Consider the following 15487-nt stretch of genomic DNA (forward strand, 5'->3'; position numbering starts at 1 on the left):
CGGTGTAGAGCTATTTCACCTAACAGATTGGCTACTAGACCATGGCAATCTACGTCACAATAAATATATGGCAGGATATTTTAGCAACTAATCGGCCTTGGCATGCCATCTTAGCTAAGCAGATTGAGTGTAGAACAGGGCAAGGAAGGTTCTTAAGCAGAGCATATTGACTGTAAACTACTTCGGCAAACAGTGAGATTAACAGCGTCTATCAGCTAACATTCAGTGCTACACCGACATGCACAGGGCCTCGGTCTAGATTGCGCGTACCATGGGAGAAGCTGACCGCCGTGCGTCTCCACACAAACGCCGCCAGTGGTGGCGGCGCTGACCGCCGTGCGCCTCCACAAGAACGTCGCCCGCGGTGGCGGCGCGGCTAGAGGATGGCATTCTACGATAGCGTACTGTGGGAGTGAGAGGATCGCCGTGCATCCCCTCGACGAACCGCGGTGCCGAGGTATCGGCGTGGCGGGGAGGGCGGCTTTGGCAGAGCGAATGGAGTGGAGGGGGACGGGGGGAGGGGGTTTGGGGAATATTATTGGCTAGTTGGCCGAAGGGCGGTTGAATATAGGATTTGGGGGGAATTTTGGGTGGGAGGGAGGATTTTCGCATGGTGGGCGGGGGGAGTTTGGCGCATGGTCGGTTTCTCCATGTGCAGTCCCACGTGTCAGTGAAGAGGCAAGCCGAAGCGTGTTCCGTTTGCGTGAGCCGTGTGCAGGACCGAACGTGTGTGGGGTGCAATGCGACCGCGACAGGGGTGCTGTGAGTGTACCGCCTTTTTTCCTTTTAAACTAGGTGCTTCGCCCCCTCAAAAAAAACTTGTTGCTTCGCGCGATCCATCGATACTACTACTAGTAATCCAGTAATCCCGACTAAAACGGCGCGGCTGGGTCTTTTCCCGCGCGATATGCTGGGAGGTTGGCTTAGTTGGGTTTTTAGGACGAGTAATGCTACACCTACGTAGTCCCAGTTACATAATTAACATAATGTGAAACATGTGAGCTGTTTATTGTAGATTGGGGGGAATGAGGGGCCCACCACCATGAAAATCAGGGGAGGACAGAGAGAGGCAATTTACGTTAACCCTTTCGTGGGTTCCCGTAGATGTAGAAAAATGTGAAATGCGTGAATGTGCATTTGCAGATAAGGCCTTCCCTCGTTCATCCTTTTCTCCCACAAGATCTTGATCTTCCATGCAACGCACGGGCATCTTGCTAGTACTCCTAAAATATACTATATTATTGTGAAAGTTCATATACACCGGCCGAGATTAATGCAAACACAGCAGATTTTCATTACATTTTGAACTTTTATAGGACAGAAAAATAAAAGAAACCCGACGCTAAACCTATTCTACGGCGGCGACCGACGTCCTCCATCTGCGATCTCCATGTACGGGGGCGGGGTTCAAGACCCGTGAAGTGAAGGTGCGGTCTCCGGCGAGGAAAAGTAGAACACGGGAGACGGACCGGCCAGTTGGCACACCATGCCCTGCCGCCTCCCATGCCCTACTCATCCTCGGAAGAGTCCCCGACCTCGGCGGTGCCGGACGTTGGACGGCAGCAAGTAGGACGCATGGCTGACGGTGCTCCCGTCGTCGGCCGCCAGCGTGGCCATCGCTTGTGCGGCGACTTGCGCGAGGGCGGCGACCTCGAGCTCCATCCCCGAAGACAAGCTCTCCCGCAGAGCGTTCGCGCTTGCGGTCATGGCAGATGTGGTGCCAGGTAGGAGGATGATGCGCTATGGTGTGGAGGTTAGCTGGGCGTTGCCGCTTTAAGTAGCGCATTCCGGTGAGGCCAAGCCTCCTGGTGCGTCATTAAGTCGCCGGAGTTGGTTCCTCCGGCACCGAGCCTCTTAACGACGGCATACGGATGGACGTCATGAATGCGGGCAGTTGGCGCCAGCTGGGAACGCACCGCGCGACGGTGCGAGGGACGAGGGTTTTTGGTGTGCCAGGGTAGTCAGCTGCGGTCGTATGTTGGAGATGCCCTTTGCTCAAATGCGATCGACGCATGTCATTGAAAAAGCAAGACGACCCGACATGGTCTCAGGTCCTGAGGATGCTGTTGGACGCGCTACACCACTCCGCGGACGCGTCCCGGCGCCCCGTGCATCCTCGACGAGCCGGGTGTTGGGGTGTGTTTGGATTGTGGCCTAAGTGCACCTTACCAAAATTTTGATCATGACCCAAAGATTGGTCTTTGTTTGGATGGTTGCCATTTTTTGAGGTTTTGGTCATGACCAAAAAATGGATGGTTGCCATTTTTTTTGGCATGCCAATTAACTCTAGCCAACTCTAGTTCATTTTTCTTGCCGATGTCGGCCAAATCATGGGCAACCAAAACCTCAACCAAAATTTTGGCTACCCAATGCTTTGATGGGGCAACCTTGGGCACAAACCAAACATACTAGCTGTTGGTCGTGCCATAGCACTAACGCCACCCTCGGCACACTAAAACCGACCGTGTCTAGCGACGATGAGCGTGTCGCTCACCGCGGTCGCCGTGTCCAGAGGCGGTGCTGGAGCTACGCCACATTGTTGGCCCCCACGACCCACATGAACGGTTGCCGGTGGCGAGGAGGTCGTGGCCCAGCTCCTCCATTGGACTAGTTTGCGCTACATCGTCCCGACAGGTGTGCCCCACAATTCGGTTTCCCTGTTTTCCCGGCCATATTCGAGCGTCAGTGCTCCGCGTTGTGCATTAGGCCTTTCACTATGTAGGCCAAGCGAGACAACGTATTGTTTATTTGAGCCGGTCAACTATAATCATGTGGCGTTTGCTTATTTCTCATTCATCTCCAACCCTTTTCTCCATCGATCATCTCGCCCTCCGGTCGAGTCCATCCTCCCGCATGCCTCATTTGAACATTCTGCCGAGTATCATTCGCATGTGGGCCTAGACCATGCTTGTATTTCCAATGTTTATTTGTAATTTGTCCGACATGCATACAAACAAACGGTTTGTTTGAAGTTTCACTTTGCCTCCACTACGTGTCGCTTCGCGTCTTAGTTTTGGCATCCCATTTGGTTCATGCATGCTCCGACACACATGTTGACGAGATCGATTGATGTTCAGAGATCAATTGCATGTCGTGCAAGGGGATAAAGGTTTGGTCTGTTTCTATGATAGAATCGACCCGCTGGGGGGTCTGTGTGGATCAGAGGGAGTATATTGTACGTTCATAAGTGAAACAAACGTATTGTACCCACCCTAGTCTGGACCCCGAGATGAAATCGAGAGAGAACGAGTGGGGGCATTTGTGATACCTAAGGCGGATTCAAATTTTTTAACCGGTGATCATAGCATCCGCAAATCATATATAAAGGGTATTCAATGTTCATTTCGTTTTAACGTACAATATACTCCCTCCTATCCTTTCTAGTTTACATATAAGTTTTATATGTAGTCAAAGTATCTCTACTTTGATAAAAAAAAGTATCAACATTCAACAACGCCCAATCAATATTGTTAGATTCGTACGTACTCCTAGATTTGTACTCGAGATGGTTTCCAATTTGTTTTCAACTACGTGAATGTGCTTGTTCTCGAGCATGCTCTTCCTACTAGGATTTCGCCACGTATAGCCAGTCCAATAATAACTTTTTTAAGCTCCCTGTCCAATAGTACTAGTGGCGTACTGACAACATCTATACTAGAGTATGCAGTGCTCATAGTTGTACTCCTTCCTTCCATTTATATAGGGCCTATGTGGAGGAGAGAGATGTGAAAAAGTAAGGGGAGTGAGCTCTCATGCAAGATCCTAGCTATATACGCATTCCCAGTTAAATACGTACAATAAATATGAAGAAAGAGATGGAGAGGAGATGGAAAAAAGTACTAATACAATAGCCAACCTTATAATTTTTTTTGCGGGAAATAGCCAACCTTGTAGCCCACACTACTGTATGAGTGCATATAATAGATGATGGCTATAGATGACATGGCAGTTCCTTATAGCCATCGATTGGCTATATTATTAACCATGCTCTAATGCGTTTTTCAAAACCGCATTTGACTATTCACAAGATTAATAGTACATGAGATGTATAATGTGAAAATTATATCATTGGAAGCTCCTTTCACATACGTATCCATGCCTTACCCTCCCTTTCGGTCACTTACTGGCGGCCCCATCCTTGCTAGGCCCCGCATGTCAGTTACTCAATGGGTTCGGCCATGTCAGGGGATCCTCATCCATAGTATACTCCCTCTGTTTTTATTTACTCCGCATAAAATGACGCGGGCGGGGGAAGGGAAAGGACATCAGTTTGCTCTCAACTGCGGTCCCACAAGCGAGCGAAAACGCAAGACGAAGCACGTTCCATTCGGTGAGCGACGTGGAGGGTCTAGCGTGCCGGGCTCCAACGCGAAGGCGACGAGAGCGATGTACAGTCAAAACCGATTGACCGGTCGTCATCGGAACCACTATTCACACCAGAACCTTCGCTACTCGGCCTACGCCAGCCACTGCCCTAAAACCACACCTAATCTCCAGCCCCTTCCCCCACCTTTCGATCCCCTAGCCCGCATCAAGCATCCCCTAGTTCGCCGGAAAGCCATGGTGCCCCGCAGGATCACGTACTACAAGATGCTGACGCTGGAGCGCCACGCAGAAATCGCGGCGGCGATCGGCGCCAGTGACCTCCGTTCCCAAGCTCACTTTGCGGCGGGCCAATCCCCGAGTTCTCTGGAGCCAAGCTACGAGGAGGAGGAAGTCGATCCAATTTTCATGGCGGAGGTCACGGCGCAGAAGGCCCCCGATGGGTATGAGATGATGGACGTCGACTTCGTGTCGGCGTCCGAGTCCCCCATGGTGCATGCGGACCAGCAGTTCAACCTGGCTATACTAAAGGAGGACCGGGAGGCAGAGGCTCAACTCGACGTGGAGCGCGTGCATGCCGCTACCATCGAGGCTCTCCTACAGGCGGAACCGCATGTCGTGGTTGTGAACCGGGCGGCGGAGTGCGCGGATGCCGCTGCCATCGAGGCCCTCCTGCAGGCGGAACGGACGTCCTGGACTTGAACCGGGTGGCAGAGGCTCAACTCGACGCGGAGCGCGCGGATGCCGCTCTCATCGAGGCCCTCCTGCAGGCGGAATCGGACGTCCTGGACTTGAACCGGGCGGCATAGGCTCGACTCGACGCGGAGCACGCGGATGCCGCTGCCATCGAGGCCCTCCTGCAGGCGGAACCAGACGTCCTCGACTTGAACCGGGCGGTGCTCTCATCCGTGCAGAGTGTTGGTGTCCTGGACTAGGGGGTACTCACCACGTCGTCTCCCGATCAGTTGGATTGGGCCGAGGACCCCGGGGCCGAATACTTATGGGGTCAGTTCGGACTGCCGATGACATGTGCATGGAAGATTCCACAAGACTTGGTGATCAAGACAAGGACTCCTCTCCACCGGCGTATTCGGCTAGGACTCCTATAACCCTAGGCCTCTGGTGCATTATATAAGCCGAGGCCAGGCTAGTCGATACGGAGATGATATATGCTAGATCATTATGATATACACATGACCATAGTCATACAGGCTAGACTTCTAGGGTTTAGCCATCATGATCTCGTGGTAGATCAACTCTTGTAATACTCATATTCATCAAAATCAATCAAGCAGGAAGTAGGGTATTACCTCCATAGAGAGGGCCCGAACCTGGATAAACATCGTGTCCCCAGTCTCCTATTACCATCGATTCTAGACGCACAGTTCGGGACCCCCTACCCGAGATCCGCCGGTTCTGACACCGACATTGGTGCTTTCATTGAGAGTTCTGCTGTGTGTTCGACAAAGGATCGATGGCTCACCTGCAGATCAACTGCGACGTCGGCATCTTTGTCACCAGCTCGACTGGTCACCTTGGTTCGACCAAGAACTGCGCCCCGTCTTCGGATCACCATGTTCGGGCGAGGGCCTTCATCAACATCAACTCTGATCTCTATCAAGGTCATGGAGGAATCATCCATAGAGCTCGGGGGCTCAACGTCAACATTGCCCTCGAGCAACCGCGCTGTTTTTCCGGACAGCGAACTCATATCCGCCGCCACTGGCTCCTCGAGTATCGCTTTGACGATCGCTTCGGTGGGATTGTGCGGAATTGAGTCTACAACAACCATGCAAAATTTCATCGAGTTCTGATGGAGGAATATCTGGCAATCTATGATATACCGAAGCCGTTCCGAATCTGGACGGGATTCTGGACGAGTTTGGAGCGTGGCGTCCAACATCTAGCTCGGACGTCCTTTCGAAGATCCAATTGTTGATCGGCTGCGGAATTCCTATATCTACCACCCCTCAAAATTTCAGCTCGATCCGACCGTTCAAACTTCGGGAAACCTCCGATGAGCGCAACGATTTTCGGATCCGTTTTCTGCGCGAATACGAATCTGGCCCAACTTCATGTTTCTTCATGAACGGGATATCGGACACCCCTTTTGAAGGAATTTTTTAAGGTATTGCACGTTGTTTTTAAACACGCACCCATAAAATTTTAAGCCTCCTCCGAGGTAATATTCACCATCACACTGGTGTCAAACCAGTCCGGCAGTATTGCTCCACGGCTACCGACCTGCGCTAGACACGTCGCCGCTTTATTGAGCCAAGCTCAACTCCTTCGATCATCATCTCGGCAAGCCGAACAAGAGTTCGGCATCGCGAAGGATAAATCATCATCAACATCGCTACCCCACGGATTACACGGAGCGGGCACACCGGCATCGCCACGCGGTAGCTTCATCAAGCTAGCGTCGATCGCGTCACAAGTCTTGACCTACGTCAGCATCACCATGCTGCCTCCTCTTCAAATCATCATCAAACACGCCGACCTGTTTCGACACATCGGCTGACATGTAGACTCCGGCATCTCTTCGCTGAGCTGCTCCAACACCTCGGCTAGACCGGGGGCTTCATCATCTCTTCATCAACCTACTCCGGTGACTTTGGCGTCACCAGCCGACCAGCTTCGTCACGATTAGCTGGACCGAGGGCTTTGTCTCAGCAAGCCAACCTTTTGCCAGCATCGCCATGCCGGCGCTTTATCACCCGTCAGGCAATGGGTGTGCGGATCGAGTCCCAATTTGGGAGTCACCTTTCTTTGGATTGCTACAATAAATAAACTAGGTGCTATTTATCCCAGTAATTTTTGCTTGTTTGGGTCTATTCTCCCCAAAGAATTATTACTCTAGTTTGTTTCATCATCTCTACGCAGGCCTGTCAAATGGCGACCGCATTATCGACGGTCACACGGTGGTACAGTCAGTTTCTGTATATAGTCCGGCAAACGCCGAATCCGGAACTTGGACCGGCATGTGAATTCGGGCTTTTGCCACGCCTTCATCGCGTCACGCCGATGCTCTGCATCAACATTGACTTCGGCACCAGGCCTCATCTCTTGAAATGAATTATTTTTGCGAAAACCAATTATGCAAGGATTTTATATATATTTATATTATTCTTTTTGGACCGCACTATTTTATGCGTGTAGGTGATCGACTTCGACTGCGTTACATGGACGCTTCGGCAAGCCAATGCCGCTGTCTCAAATTGGCACAAATCGGCTTGCGTGATCACCTTGTTTGTCGTGTTGCCATACCGACGTGTTCGGTTGCCTCGGGGACATCGGCATCGCCGAGAGAGCACTACCTCACCGAGTGTTCGGCGCACAGGCCATACTTCTTTTATTACTGACGTTGCATAAATTATTTATTATGCAACAAATTTTATTCATCATTATTACCACTATCTCCGGTTTGCACTATTTTTTGTGCACAGGTAAATGAATCGAGTTGGGCAGTGCTGTCTCCTTGGCTGGACGGGTGGCTTCGTCAACACTTCATTAACCCGCACCGGGGGCTTCGGCGTCACTCTACCGGCCCGCTTTGGCCGTGCTATGCCACCACTTCGGAGTGCCAAGCTCTTCGCTCCGCCACCTTGGGACCGGCTTGGGGGATGGAACGTTGTCCTGCATCAAGCTTGGACCGCGTCATCAATGCTGAACACATTAACAAGCTAAGTCGCTTTCATGCTCAAAAACTTTCGGTTTTAAATTTTTTTCGGTTCGACCAAGCGTCATACTTCCTTGTCAAAACTTTGTTGGTGATGCACAAATTCAAATACCCTGTTTACTTGGGGGCTTCCTTCATGAAGCTTTTCCTCTTGCATATGATTATACTTGTACGGCTTCGTTCCTTCTTCGTGTATTACGCCACAATATGCACCATATTGACTTAAGTGTTCCACAAGCTGGGTTGCCTGGCTCCTGTGCTTACCCCTACGTTCCCGATTGTTCGGCTAGGGAGTAAAGGGAGCACCTCTGCGATTGTCACGGTCGGGTCATCCGAGCTCTGACCTCAGACTGGGTGAAGCCGAAAGCTAGCGCTCTTATTGTTTTCAATCATGGTCGGCACACAACGGAACTCATGAGTACAAAAAATCTATTGCACAAGTCTCATAGTAACAATGAGCACCGAAGAAAGGTATCGGTGGAGGTACTATTTTCTTCGAAGATGCTTCTTACACTTTGTCAGTAATATAGCATAAGCTCCCTAAGCGCGCTTTGTCTGTTATAGCCTTATGGCCTGATTGCCTGGTTATCGGAAACACCGTCGATATTCTCGACATGTGGAGTACATAACACTCTTCGGCCCTTGACCGAAGAGGGAGAAGCCGACGGTCGGTTAAGACGCGTTTAAAGTTCGGGTGAACACAGATATGATATAAGTACTTCGGTACATACAATCATTATACATAAATTAAACATATATCACCAGTATTTGTATTCAGTATACAAGCGCTGCCTTCTGTAATTATCGTTATAAAGCCATAAATATGCATCAATTTGACTTAAGATTTTGGCCAAGCTGGGTTGCCTGGCTCCTGTGCTTACCCCTACGTTCTCGATTGTTCGGCTAGGTGGTAAAGAGAGCACCTCTGTGATTGTTACTACCAGGTCATCCGAGTAAGTACCTCAGACTGGGTGAAGCCGAAAGCTAGCAATCTTAAAGGATCACATTGGTCGGCAACGACGGAAGTGAAAATTTTGGTTTACTAACACCATAGAGTTCGGGAACTTTCGCCGAACTAAATCCTCAATATTTTTCTCCCGCATTGATCGGAGGTGAGGTTTCATGATCATGGTCGACATGACAACCCAAAGAAAGGAACCTGTAGCGGGACTATTTTCTTTGGAAGATGTTTCTTACGTTATAAAGTAATATAACATATCCCTCTGCGTAGCTTTGTTTATAGAATCATATGGCCGGATTGCCTTGTTTTCCATAAATCTTTGCCCTTATCACGGCTATATAAAGTAGGAAAACACTCCTCGGCTACTGGCCGAAAAGGTTGAAGCCAATGGTCGGTCAACAAAGTTTTGTACAATGCAGATCTGAGCATTAATGATGTAAAGTACTTGGGTACATAGAATCATTACACATACATTGCGAGCAAAAATCAATTTTTTCGCAGCCAATCTTTTAAAGAGTCAATGGCACAGTCTCTTTGAGACACCTGAGCAGCTAACACAACGCTCTCATAGTTCCTTATTGGCATTAATTTCCTATCTATTGAGCTCCTTGAGGCCTATATTGGCGAGTTCAGCTTTCGTTAGCTCAAACTCCTTTATGAGATCTTCATTCCCTTTCCGAGAAGTTTGTGTTAAACACAAACAATTTTTTTCTATCAAATGGATATCGATCCTTAATTCGGTCACCCGTGCCCACATTAAGGCTAGGGGGCTACTGGGCATTGTGCTCATTATTTATAAATATTAAAAAGGGCACATCGATCCCCTGATCTGGTGTTGCTACCCGACCAGTGTCTCGGGGGCTACTGCATTGCCTATTCAATGCAGAAAGTTCAAAGTGCCAAGTGTCCGGCTTGACCGAACTTTGGGTAAACATGTCTTCGGATAACAATAGGTACCATTTGGACCTATCCGGCGTCAAGCTAATATATTGCGGCAACTTCTCAAGACCCTCTCTCAAGGGCCCGTTCGCCGATCACTATTATCTCTAATATATTACACTGCGTTTTCTATCCCTACGTATGCTACCAAGCTAGGAGTTGATCCTCAGGCCGATTTCGCGCATCGACCTGAGTCTCAGGGGCTACAGGGATCATCGGTTTTATGTTTTCCTTCAGGCGCATCTCGGGTTTTAGGCCGACACACACCTTGAGGGCTACTGGCTATACATCTTGTCAGCAAATAAATCTACGCACATCGGAAATAAAATCCGTAAACAATCAGCCCAAGCCCGAGGTGGTGCATCACCTCGAAAGCAATCCGGCATAAATCTCGGATTCGAATGGCTGGCTCCATAGAGGGCATTTCTGGCATTAAGCTCGGCTAAACTCCTTCAACTTTTTTGAACCAAGGTGATCTTTGACACCTCGGACACAGTCCGGCGCTGGAGCTCGGATACAGTCCGGCGTTGGAGATCGGATACAGTCCGACGTTGGAGATTGGATATAGTCCGGCGTTGGAGCTTGGATATAATCCAGCGTTGGAGCTCGGAAGCGGTCCGGCGTTTGTGCTCGACTACAAAAGATACCTCGAATACAGTCCGGCGTTGGAGCTCGGATGTGACAAGACACCGCCGCACGGCAAACACTTCAAAACCGAGGTGTGGCATAAAATGTAACAAGGCATTGATAAAGGCCGAGAACTTAAGAGGGCTCCTCGGATACCCGACGAGTAAACTTTTCGAATTCACTTCGGCGATCCTCAAGATCGAAGATGAGAAGATTTGTTGAACCAGTTTTCAAGACCGATGACCGAAGATGAAGAACAGTTTGGAAGAATCGAGGAGCGTCCCCAACTTGAAGACCGGTTCAGGGGGCTACGGGCGGTGTCCTGGACTAGGAGGTACTCACCACGTCGTCTCCCGATTAGTTGGATTGGGCGGAGGACCCCACGGCCGAATACTTAGGGGCCAGTTCGGACTGCCGATGACATGTGCAACGAAGATTCCACAAGACTTGGTGATCAAGACAAGGACTCCTCTCCACCGGCGTATTCGGCTAGGACTCCTATAACCCTAGGCCTCTGGTGCATTATATAAGCCGAGGCCAGACTAGTCGATACGGAGATGATATATGCTAGATCATTATGATATACACATGACCATAGTCATACAGGCTAGACTTCTAGGGTTTAGCCATCACGATCTCGTGGTAGATCAACTCTTGTAATACTCATATTCATCAAGATAAATCAAGACGGAAGGAGGGTATTACCTCCATAGAGAGGGCCCGAACCTAGGTAAACATCATGTCCCCCGTCTCCTGTTACCATCGATTCTAGACGCACAGTCCGGGACCCCCTACCCGAGATCCGCCGGTTTTGACACCGACACAGAGCGCCCGCACGCTCCGCGTGAATGAGTAGCTGGAAACCGAGCACAACCACGGTGCGGAGACACACGTCGGCAGCTACGGCTAGTTCGCGCCGGCAGCCAAAGACGACGAGGCCGTCTCGTTCCGCGAGCAGTGATAGTTTTTCTTTATGTTGTTGTTTTTCTGGATCTTTTGCTGTGTAAAAACATATATTGTTATGCAAGTCGCCTGACTTGGGTCAGTCTACCATTTCAGGCGGTTGGATGAATATCCTACGTCTCCTAACCCTTCTTCCTCACCTCTTCTTCTTCCCCAACAGACCACCGCATGGGCCGTACGGATACTCCCCAACATGCAGTTGGATAAACATACTATATGAACGAAAATTATGTGCCAGCGGTAGGATGGCTGAGTTTGGTTTGTTCACATGCGATAGCACCTGTCAGTGAGGGTGCGTTCCCTTGGTTGGGTTTGCGGTGTGCAGGAGCGACTGTGCAAGTGAGGGTGCGGTGCGACCGCGGCGTGCAGGAGCGACCGTGTGAGGGTGCGGTGCAACCGCGACAACCGTGCGCAAGTGTACCTCCTTTTCATTTTGAAAACTTTAGGCAAGCTTGGCAAAAATGTGTGGCGAAGTATGGCAATGCAAGGCCTAGACCCAAACAGGATAAGTACGTAGTACTACGTACTAGGAGTACTAGTGTTAAAAAAGAAAGGCGGGGTTTTCCTTCGCGGGATTAATCGATACAAATCCTCGTTCACGTGTCAATTAATGCATATTTTTTCCTCCTAAGCCCAAAGAGCTAACCATCTCACTCCTCATCGCTTGATTAATGCAGCGCCATGCAAACCAACCTTCTCACTTCCGCATGCATGCAGGGGATATTAATGTCCTTGGTTGCTAGTACGAGGCAAGCCCCATCAATTTTGCCTCGATTAGTGTTAGTGGCCTTTTGCAAATTGTAATTTTGATATACTGGCCTTGTTACAAAAAAATGGAGGTAGTAACTATATTTGACTTCCTTCCCCATTGCGGTGACGTCGACGGTATCTCGAACGTTGTGGTTTGGCGAAGTGTGTTCGACGGAGAACACCATTGAGGGAGACCACGGTAAGTCGTTCGCAAGTGCCGCCTGCAAGCCGAGACAAGCACCTTATTTGCATCCAGGAAGTCCGTTGAACCAAAGGACACGTAAATGTACTAGTACTACTCGTACACAATAGCGTCGTCCGTCCAGCTTAGTGCGGTGAGATGGTTTCTCGAAGAAGACTATGGAGAAGCGGAGTCAGCGAAGAGTGAAATGATGGTTGCTTCGTCCGTGCTTTGTGATTTGATGCCTCATTGCTTTGTGATTTGTGATAGAAGGGATAGGGGAGTAGACTCTGTCCTCTATACTGTACATGCGTCCAAGCACGGGAGAAAGAGGAGAGACGTTGCATTTTTCTGTTCCTTCAATCAATCAATCAGGGAGCTTCGGTTCCATCCTTTTGGCTTTGGCAACACCGTCCACAATGGTTCCCACGATGCCAAAACCTATTTTGACATTTGGCTACACATTGTGGATGCCCTTAACCGTACCACTTGGTTTTGCTCCTGTGTGCTATCTATACAACTCTCAATTATATTGATCTAAAAAATTATGGAATCAAGATTAGTAAAAAGGAGGTGATTTTGCCGCGCGGATGGCGGGGAGGTTTTTTATTTTTAGAGGACGTTGTCCTGGCAGTTTGCTAACATGCGGTCCCATGTGTCAGTGCTTTACCAAGCCGATCCGCTTCCCACATGAGGCAGAACAACGGCAGAAGCAACACGTGGTTAACTTGATGAAGATGAGGGAGAAGCGGATTCAGCAACGAGTGAAATGATGGTTGCTTCGTACCTCCAACTTCTTTTTTTAGCATTATTACTTCGTCCCTCCAACTTAACTGCGGGAAAGGTGCAGCTTTGTGATCTGACGCCTCATTGCTCATTACTACGTCGGGGCCATGACTGGGTGCTTCACCCCAGCTGCTCTACACTGTATTCTGGTATGGCACGTGGAAACGGTAGCTTGATGCCCCACATGTCGGCGAAAGGGACTAGAAGATTTATGAAAGCGAGCGCTCCACTCTTACGACGAAGGAGTACACGACACGACGGCCGAGTGAACTGTCACTTGTACTGTATATAGTACTATAGTTTTGCTGTTTCGCACGATCCACCGATACAAACCCGATTAAACAGGAAAGGGCGGGATTTTCCCGCACGGTATATGATACTGGCCATACATTTCAAAGGCAATTCTAATGTATGCAAACTGAATAATTAAGTAACAATATGATATCTACTAAAACTAAAAACACATATGATTTCTTGTGTTAGAGTGTAGTAGTAGTGCTGTACTGCATAGTTGTTAGATGTAACATGCGAGAACGTGTAGAGATGTAGTTTGGGAGGGCCTACAGAGAGAAAAGTGTAATACGTTCGCCGAACTTCAGAATAAGCTGATTACGGTCAGTATATACGTTTTGTGGTGATTATCCGGTCACTTGCTCATGGTTCAGAATCGGATAGCACTCTGTTGACCGGCCAAATAGTCTGCATGGCACCATGTTGACTAGTTAAATTTACCACGTTCCTTGTGGGTCCCACCTATCAGTTCGCATAGGGAAAAGGTCAGATAAACATAAATTTATGCAGGCGCGACAAGACTCCACCCCGTGCGCGGGAATCACCTGGTTGTATGTGTCTGTCAGGGCCTGATGTGTGCGCATGCATGTGTAGGTTGAGCACTTGAGCGTGAGAGTTTGTGTTGGTCGTGCGGTGTACTGGTGTGTGCATGCATGCGTGCATGAGTGCGTGTGAGTGTTGCGTGCGTGCGTGGTTGCGTGTGTACGTGTGAGAGTTGCGTGCGTGCGTGGGTGCATGTGTTCGTGTGAGTGTTGCGTGCATGCAGTTCGTGTGCATGCGTGCGTGTGTGTATAATCACCACATCAGCTCCTGTGTGTTAAAACAAACGGCTCAGCATACCAATACAAGGCCACCTTGTCCGCTGTGCCCGCGGTCATGACTTCGAACCACCGTCCAATATTTTTTTGTCGTTTGTTTTCATTCTTACTACCAAGATGCCCGTGCGATGCACGTAACATCAAGATGCATTTGTATGACTAGTTTATCTTGTGAGAGAAAAGGATGAGCGAGGGAATGCCTTATTTGCAAATGTGGAGAGGTGTGTGGGTACATCTTAGGCAAAATTGTCATAGTTTCTTTCCTATCCGTCAGATATAAATCGGACGGCCTATATTGTAGGATGGCAGGCACACCATCATCACCAACTCTGTTTTTTATAAGAGTGTATTTTATCCCTACTCTTATAAAAAGCATAGTCGGTGATGATCGTGTGCCTGCCATCCTGCAATATAGGCCGTCCGATCTATATCTGACGGATAGGAAGGAAACTATGGCAATTTTGCAAAAAGATACCCACACCCCTCTCCACACTTGCAAATAAGGCCATCCCTTGTTCATCCTTTTCTCCCACAAGATAAACTACTCATACAAATACATCTTGATGTTCCGTGCAACGCATGGGCATCTTGCTAGTATTTTATCAGAGTGTAGATGTAGAGTAGATACAAGCCGACAGGTGGGCCCGATGGTAGTGAGATAATGTGATGCAACACTAGAGGTGCCACGTGGAGCGTTTCACTGGTCAACTAGTTGTGTCTTGAGCAAATACAGAGTTGTACGGTGAGCCCGTGACTGTATAATAACCACAAAACATAAATGGTGACCGTAATGAGTGGATTCTGAAGTCCAATGTATGTTTCGTGCTTTCTCTTCAAATACAATGATCATCACTATATATATCGCGAGAGAAAGATGAAACATGCGTGAATGTGCTGGGGGCTTACTTTTAGAGGACCTGGAGATAGTTTGTGTGCGTACCTGAAAGGGTGTAGAGGGGGGGAGTATGCGATGGAGAGAGAGATGCTCTTCGTTTCTCTTTATTATGACTAACTTTATATATAGTATAAAAATATACAAATTCACAGTGCGGAATAAATATCATTGTGGGCACCATGCAATGCAAGCGTTCATACTCCTCCATATAACTTTGTAATGTTGTATATATGTAGAAATTCTAAAATATTTTTTTGGCCACACTTTATTCAAA

The sequence above is a fragment of the Aegilops tauschii genome, chromosome 3 (assembly GCF_002575655.3).
Source record: "Aegilops tauschii subsp. strangulata cultivar AL8/78 chromosome 3, Aet v6.0, whole genome shotgun sequence".
Classification (NCBI taxonomy): domain Eukaryota; kingdom Viridiplantae; phylum Streptophyta; class Magnoliopsida; order Poales; family Poaceae; genus Aegilops; species Aegilops tauschii.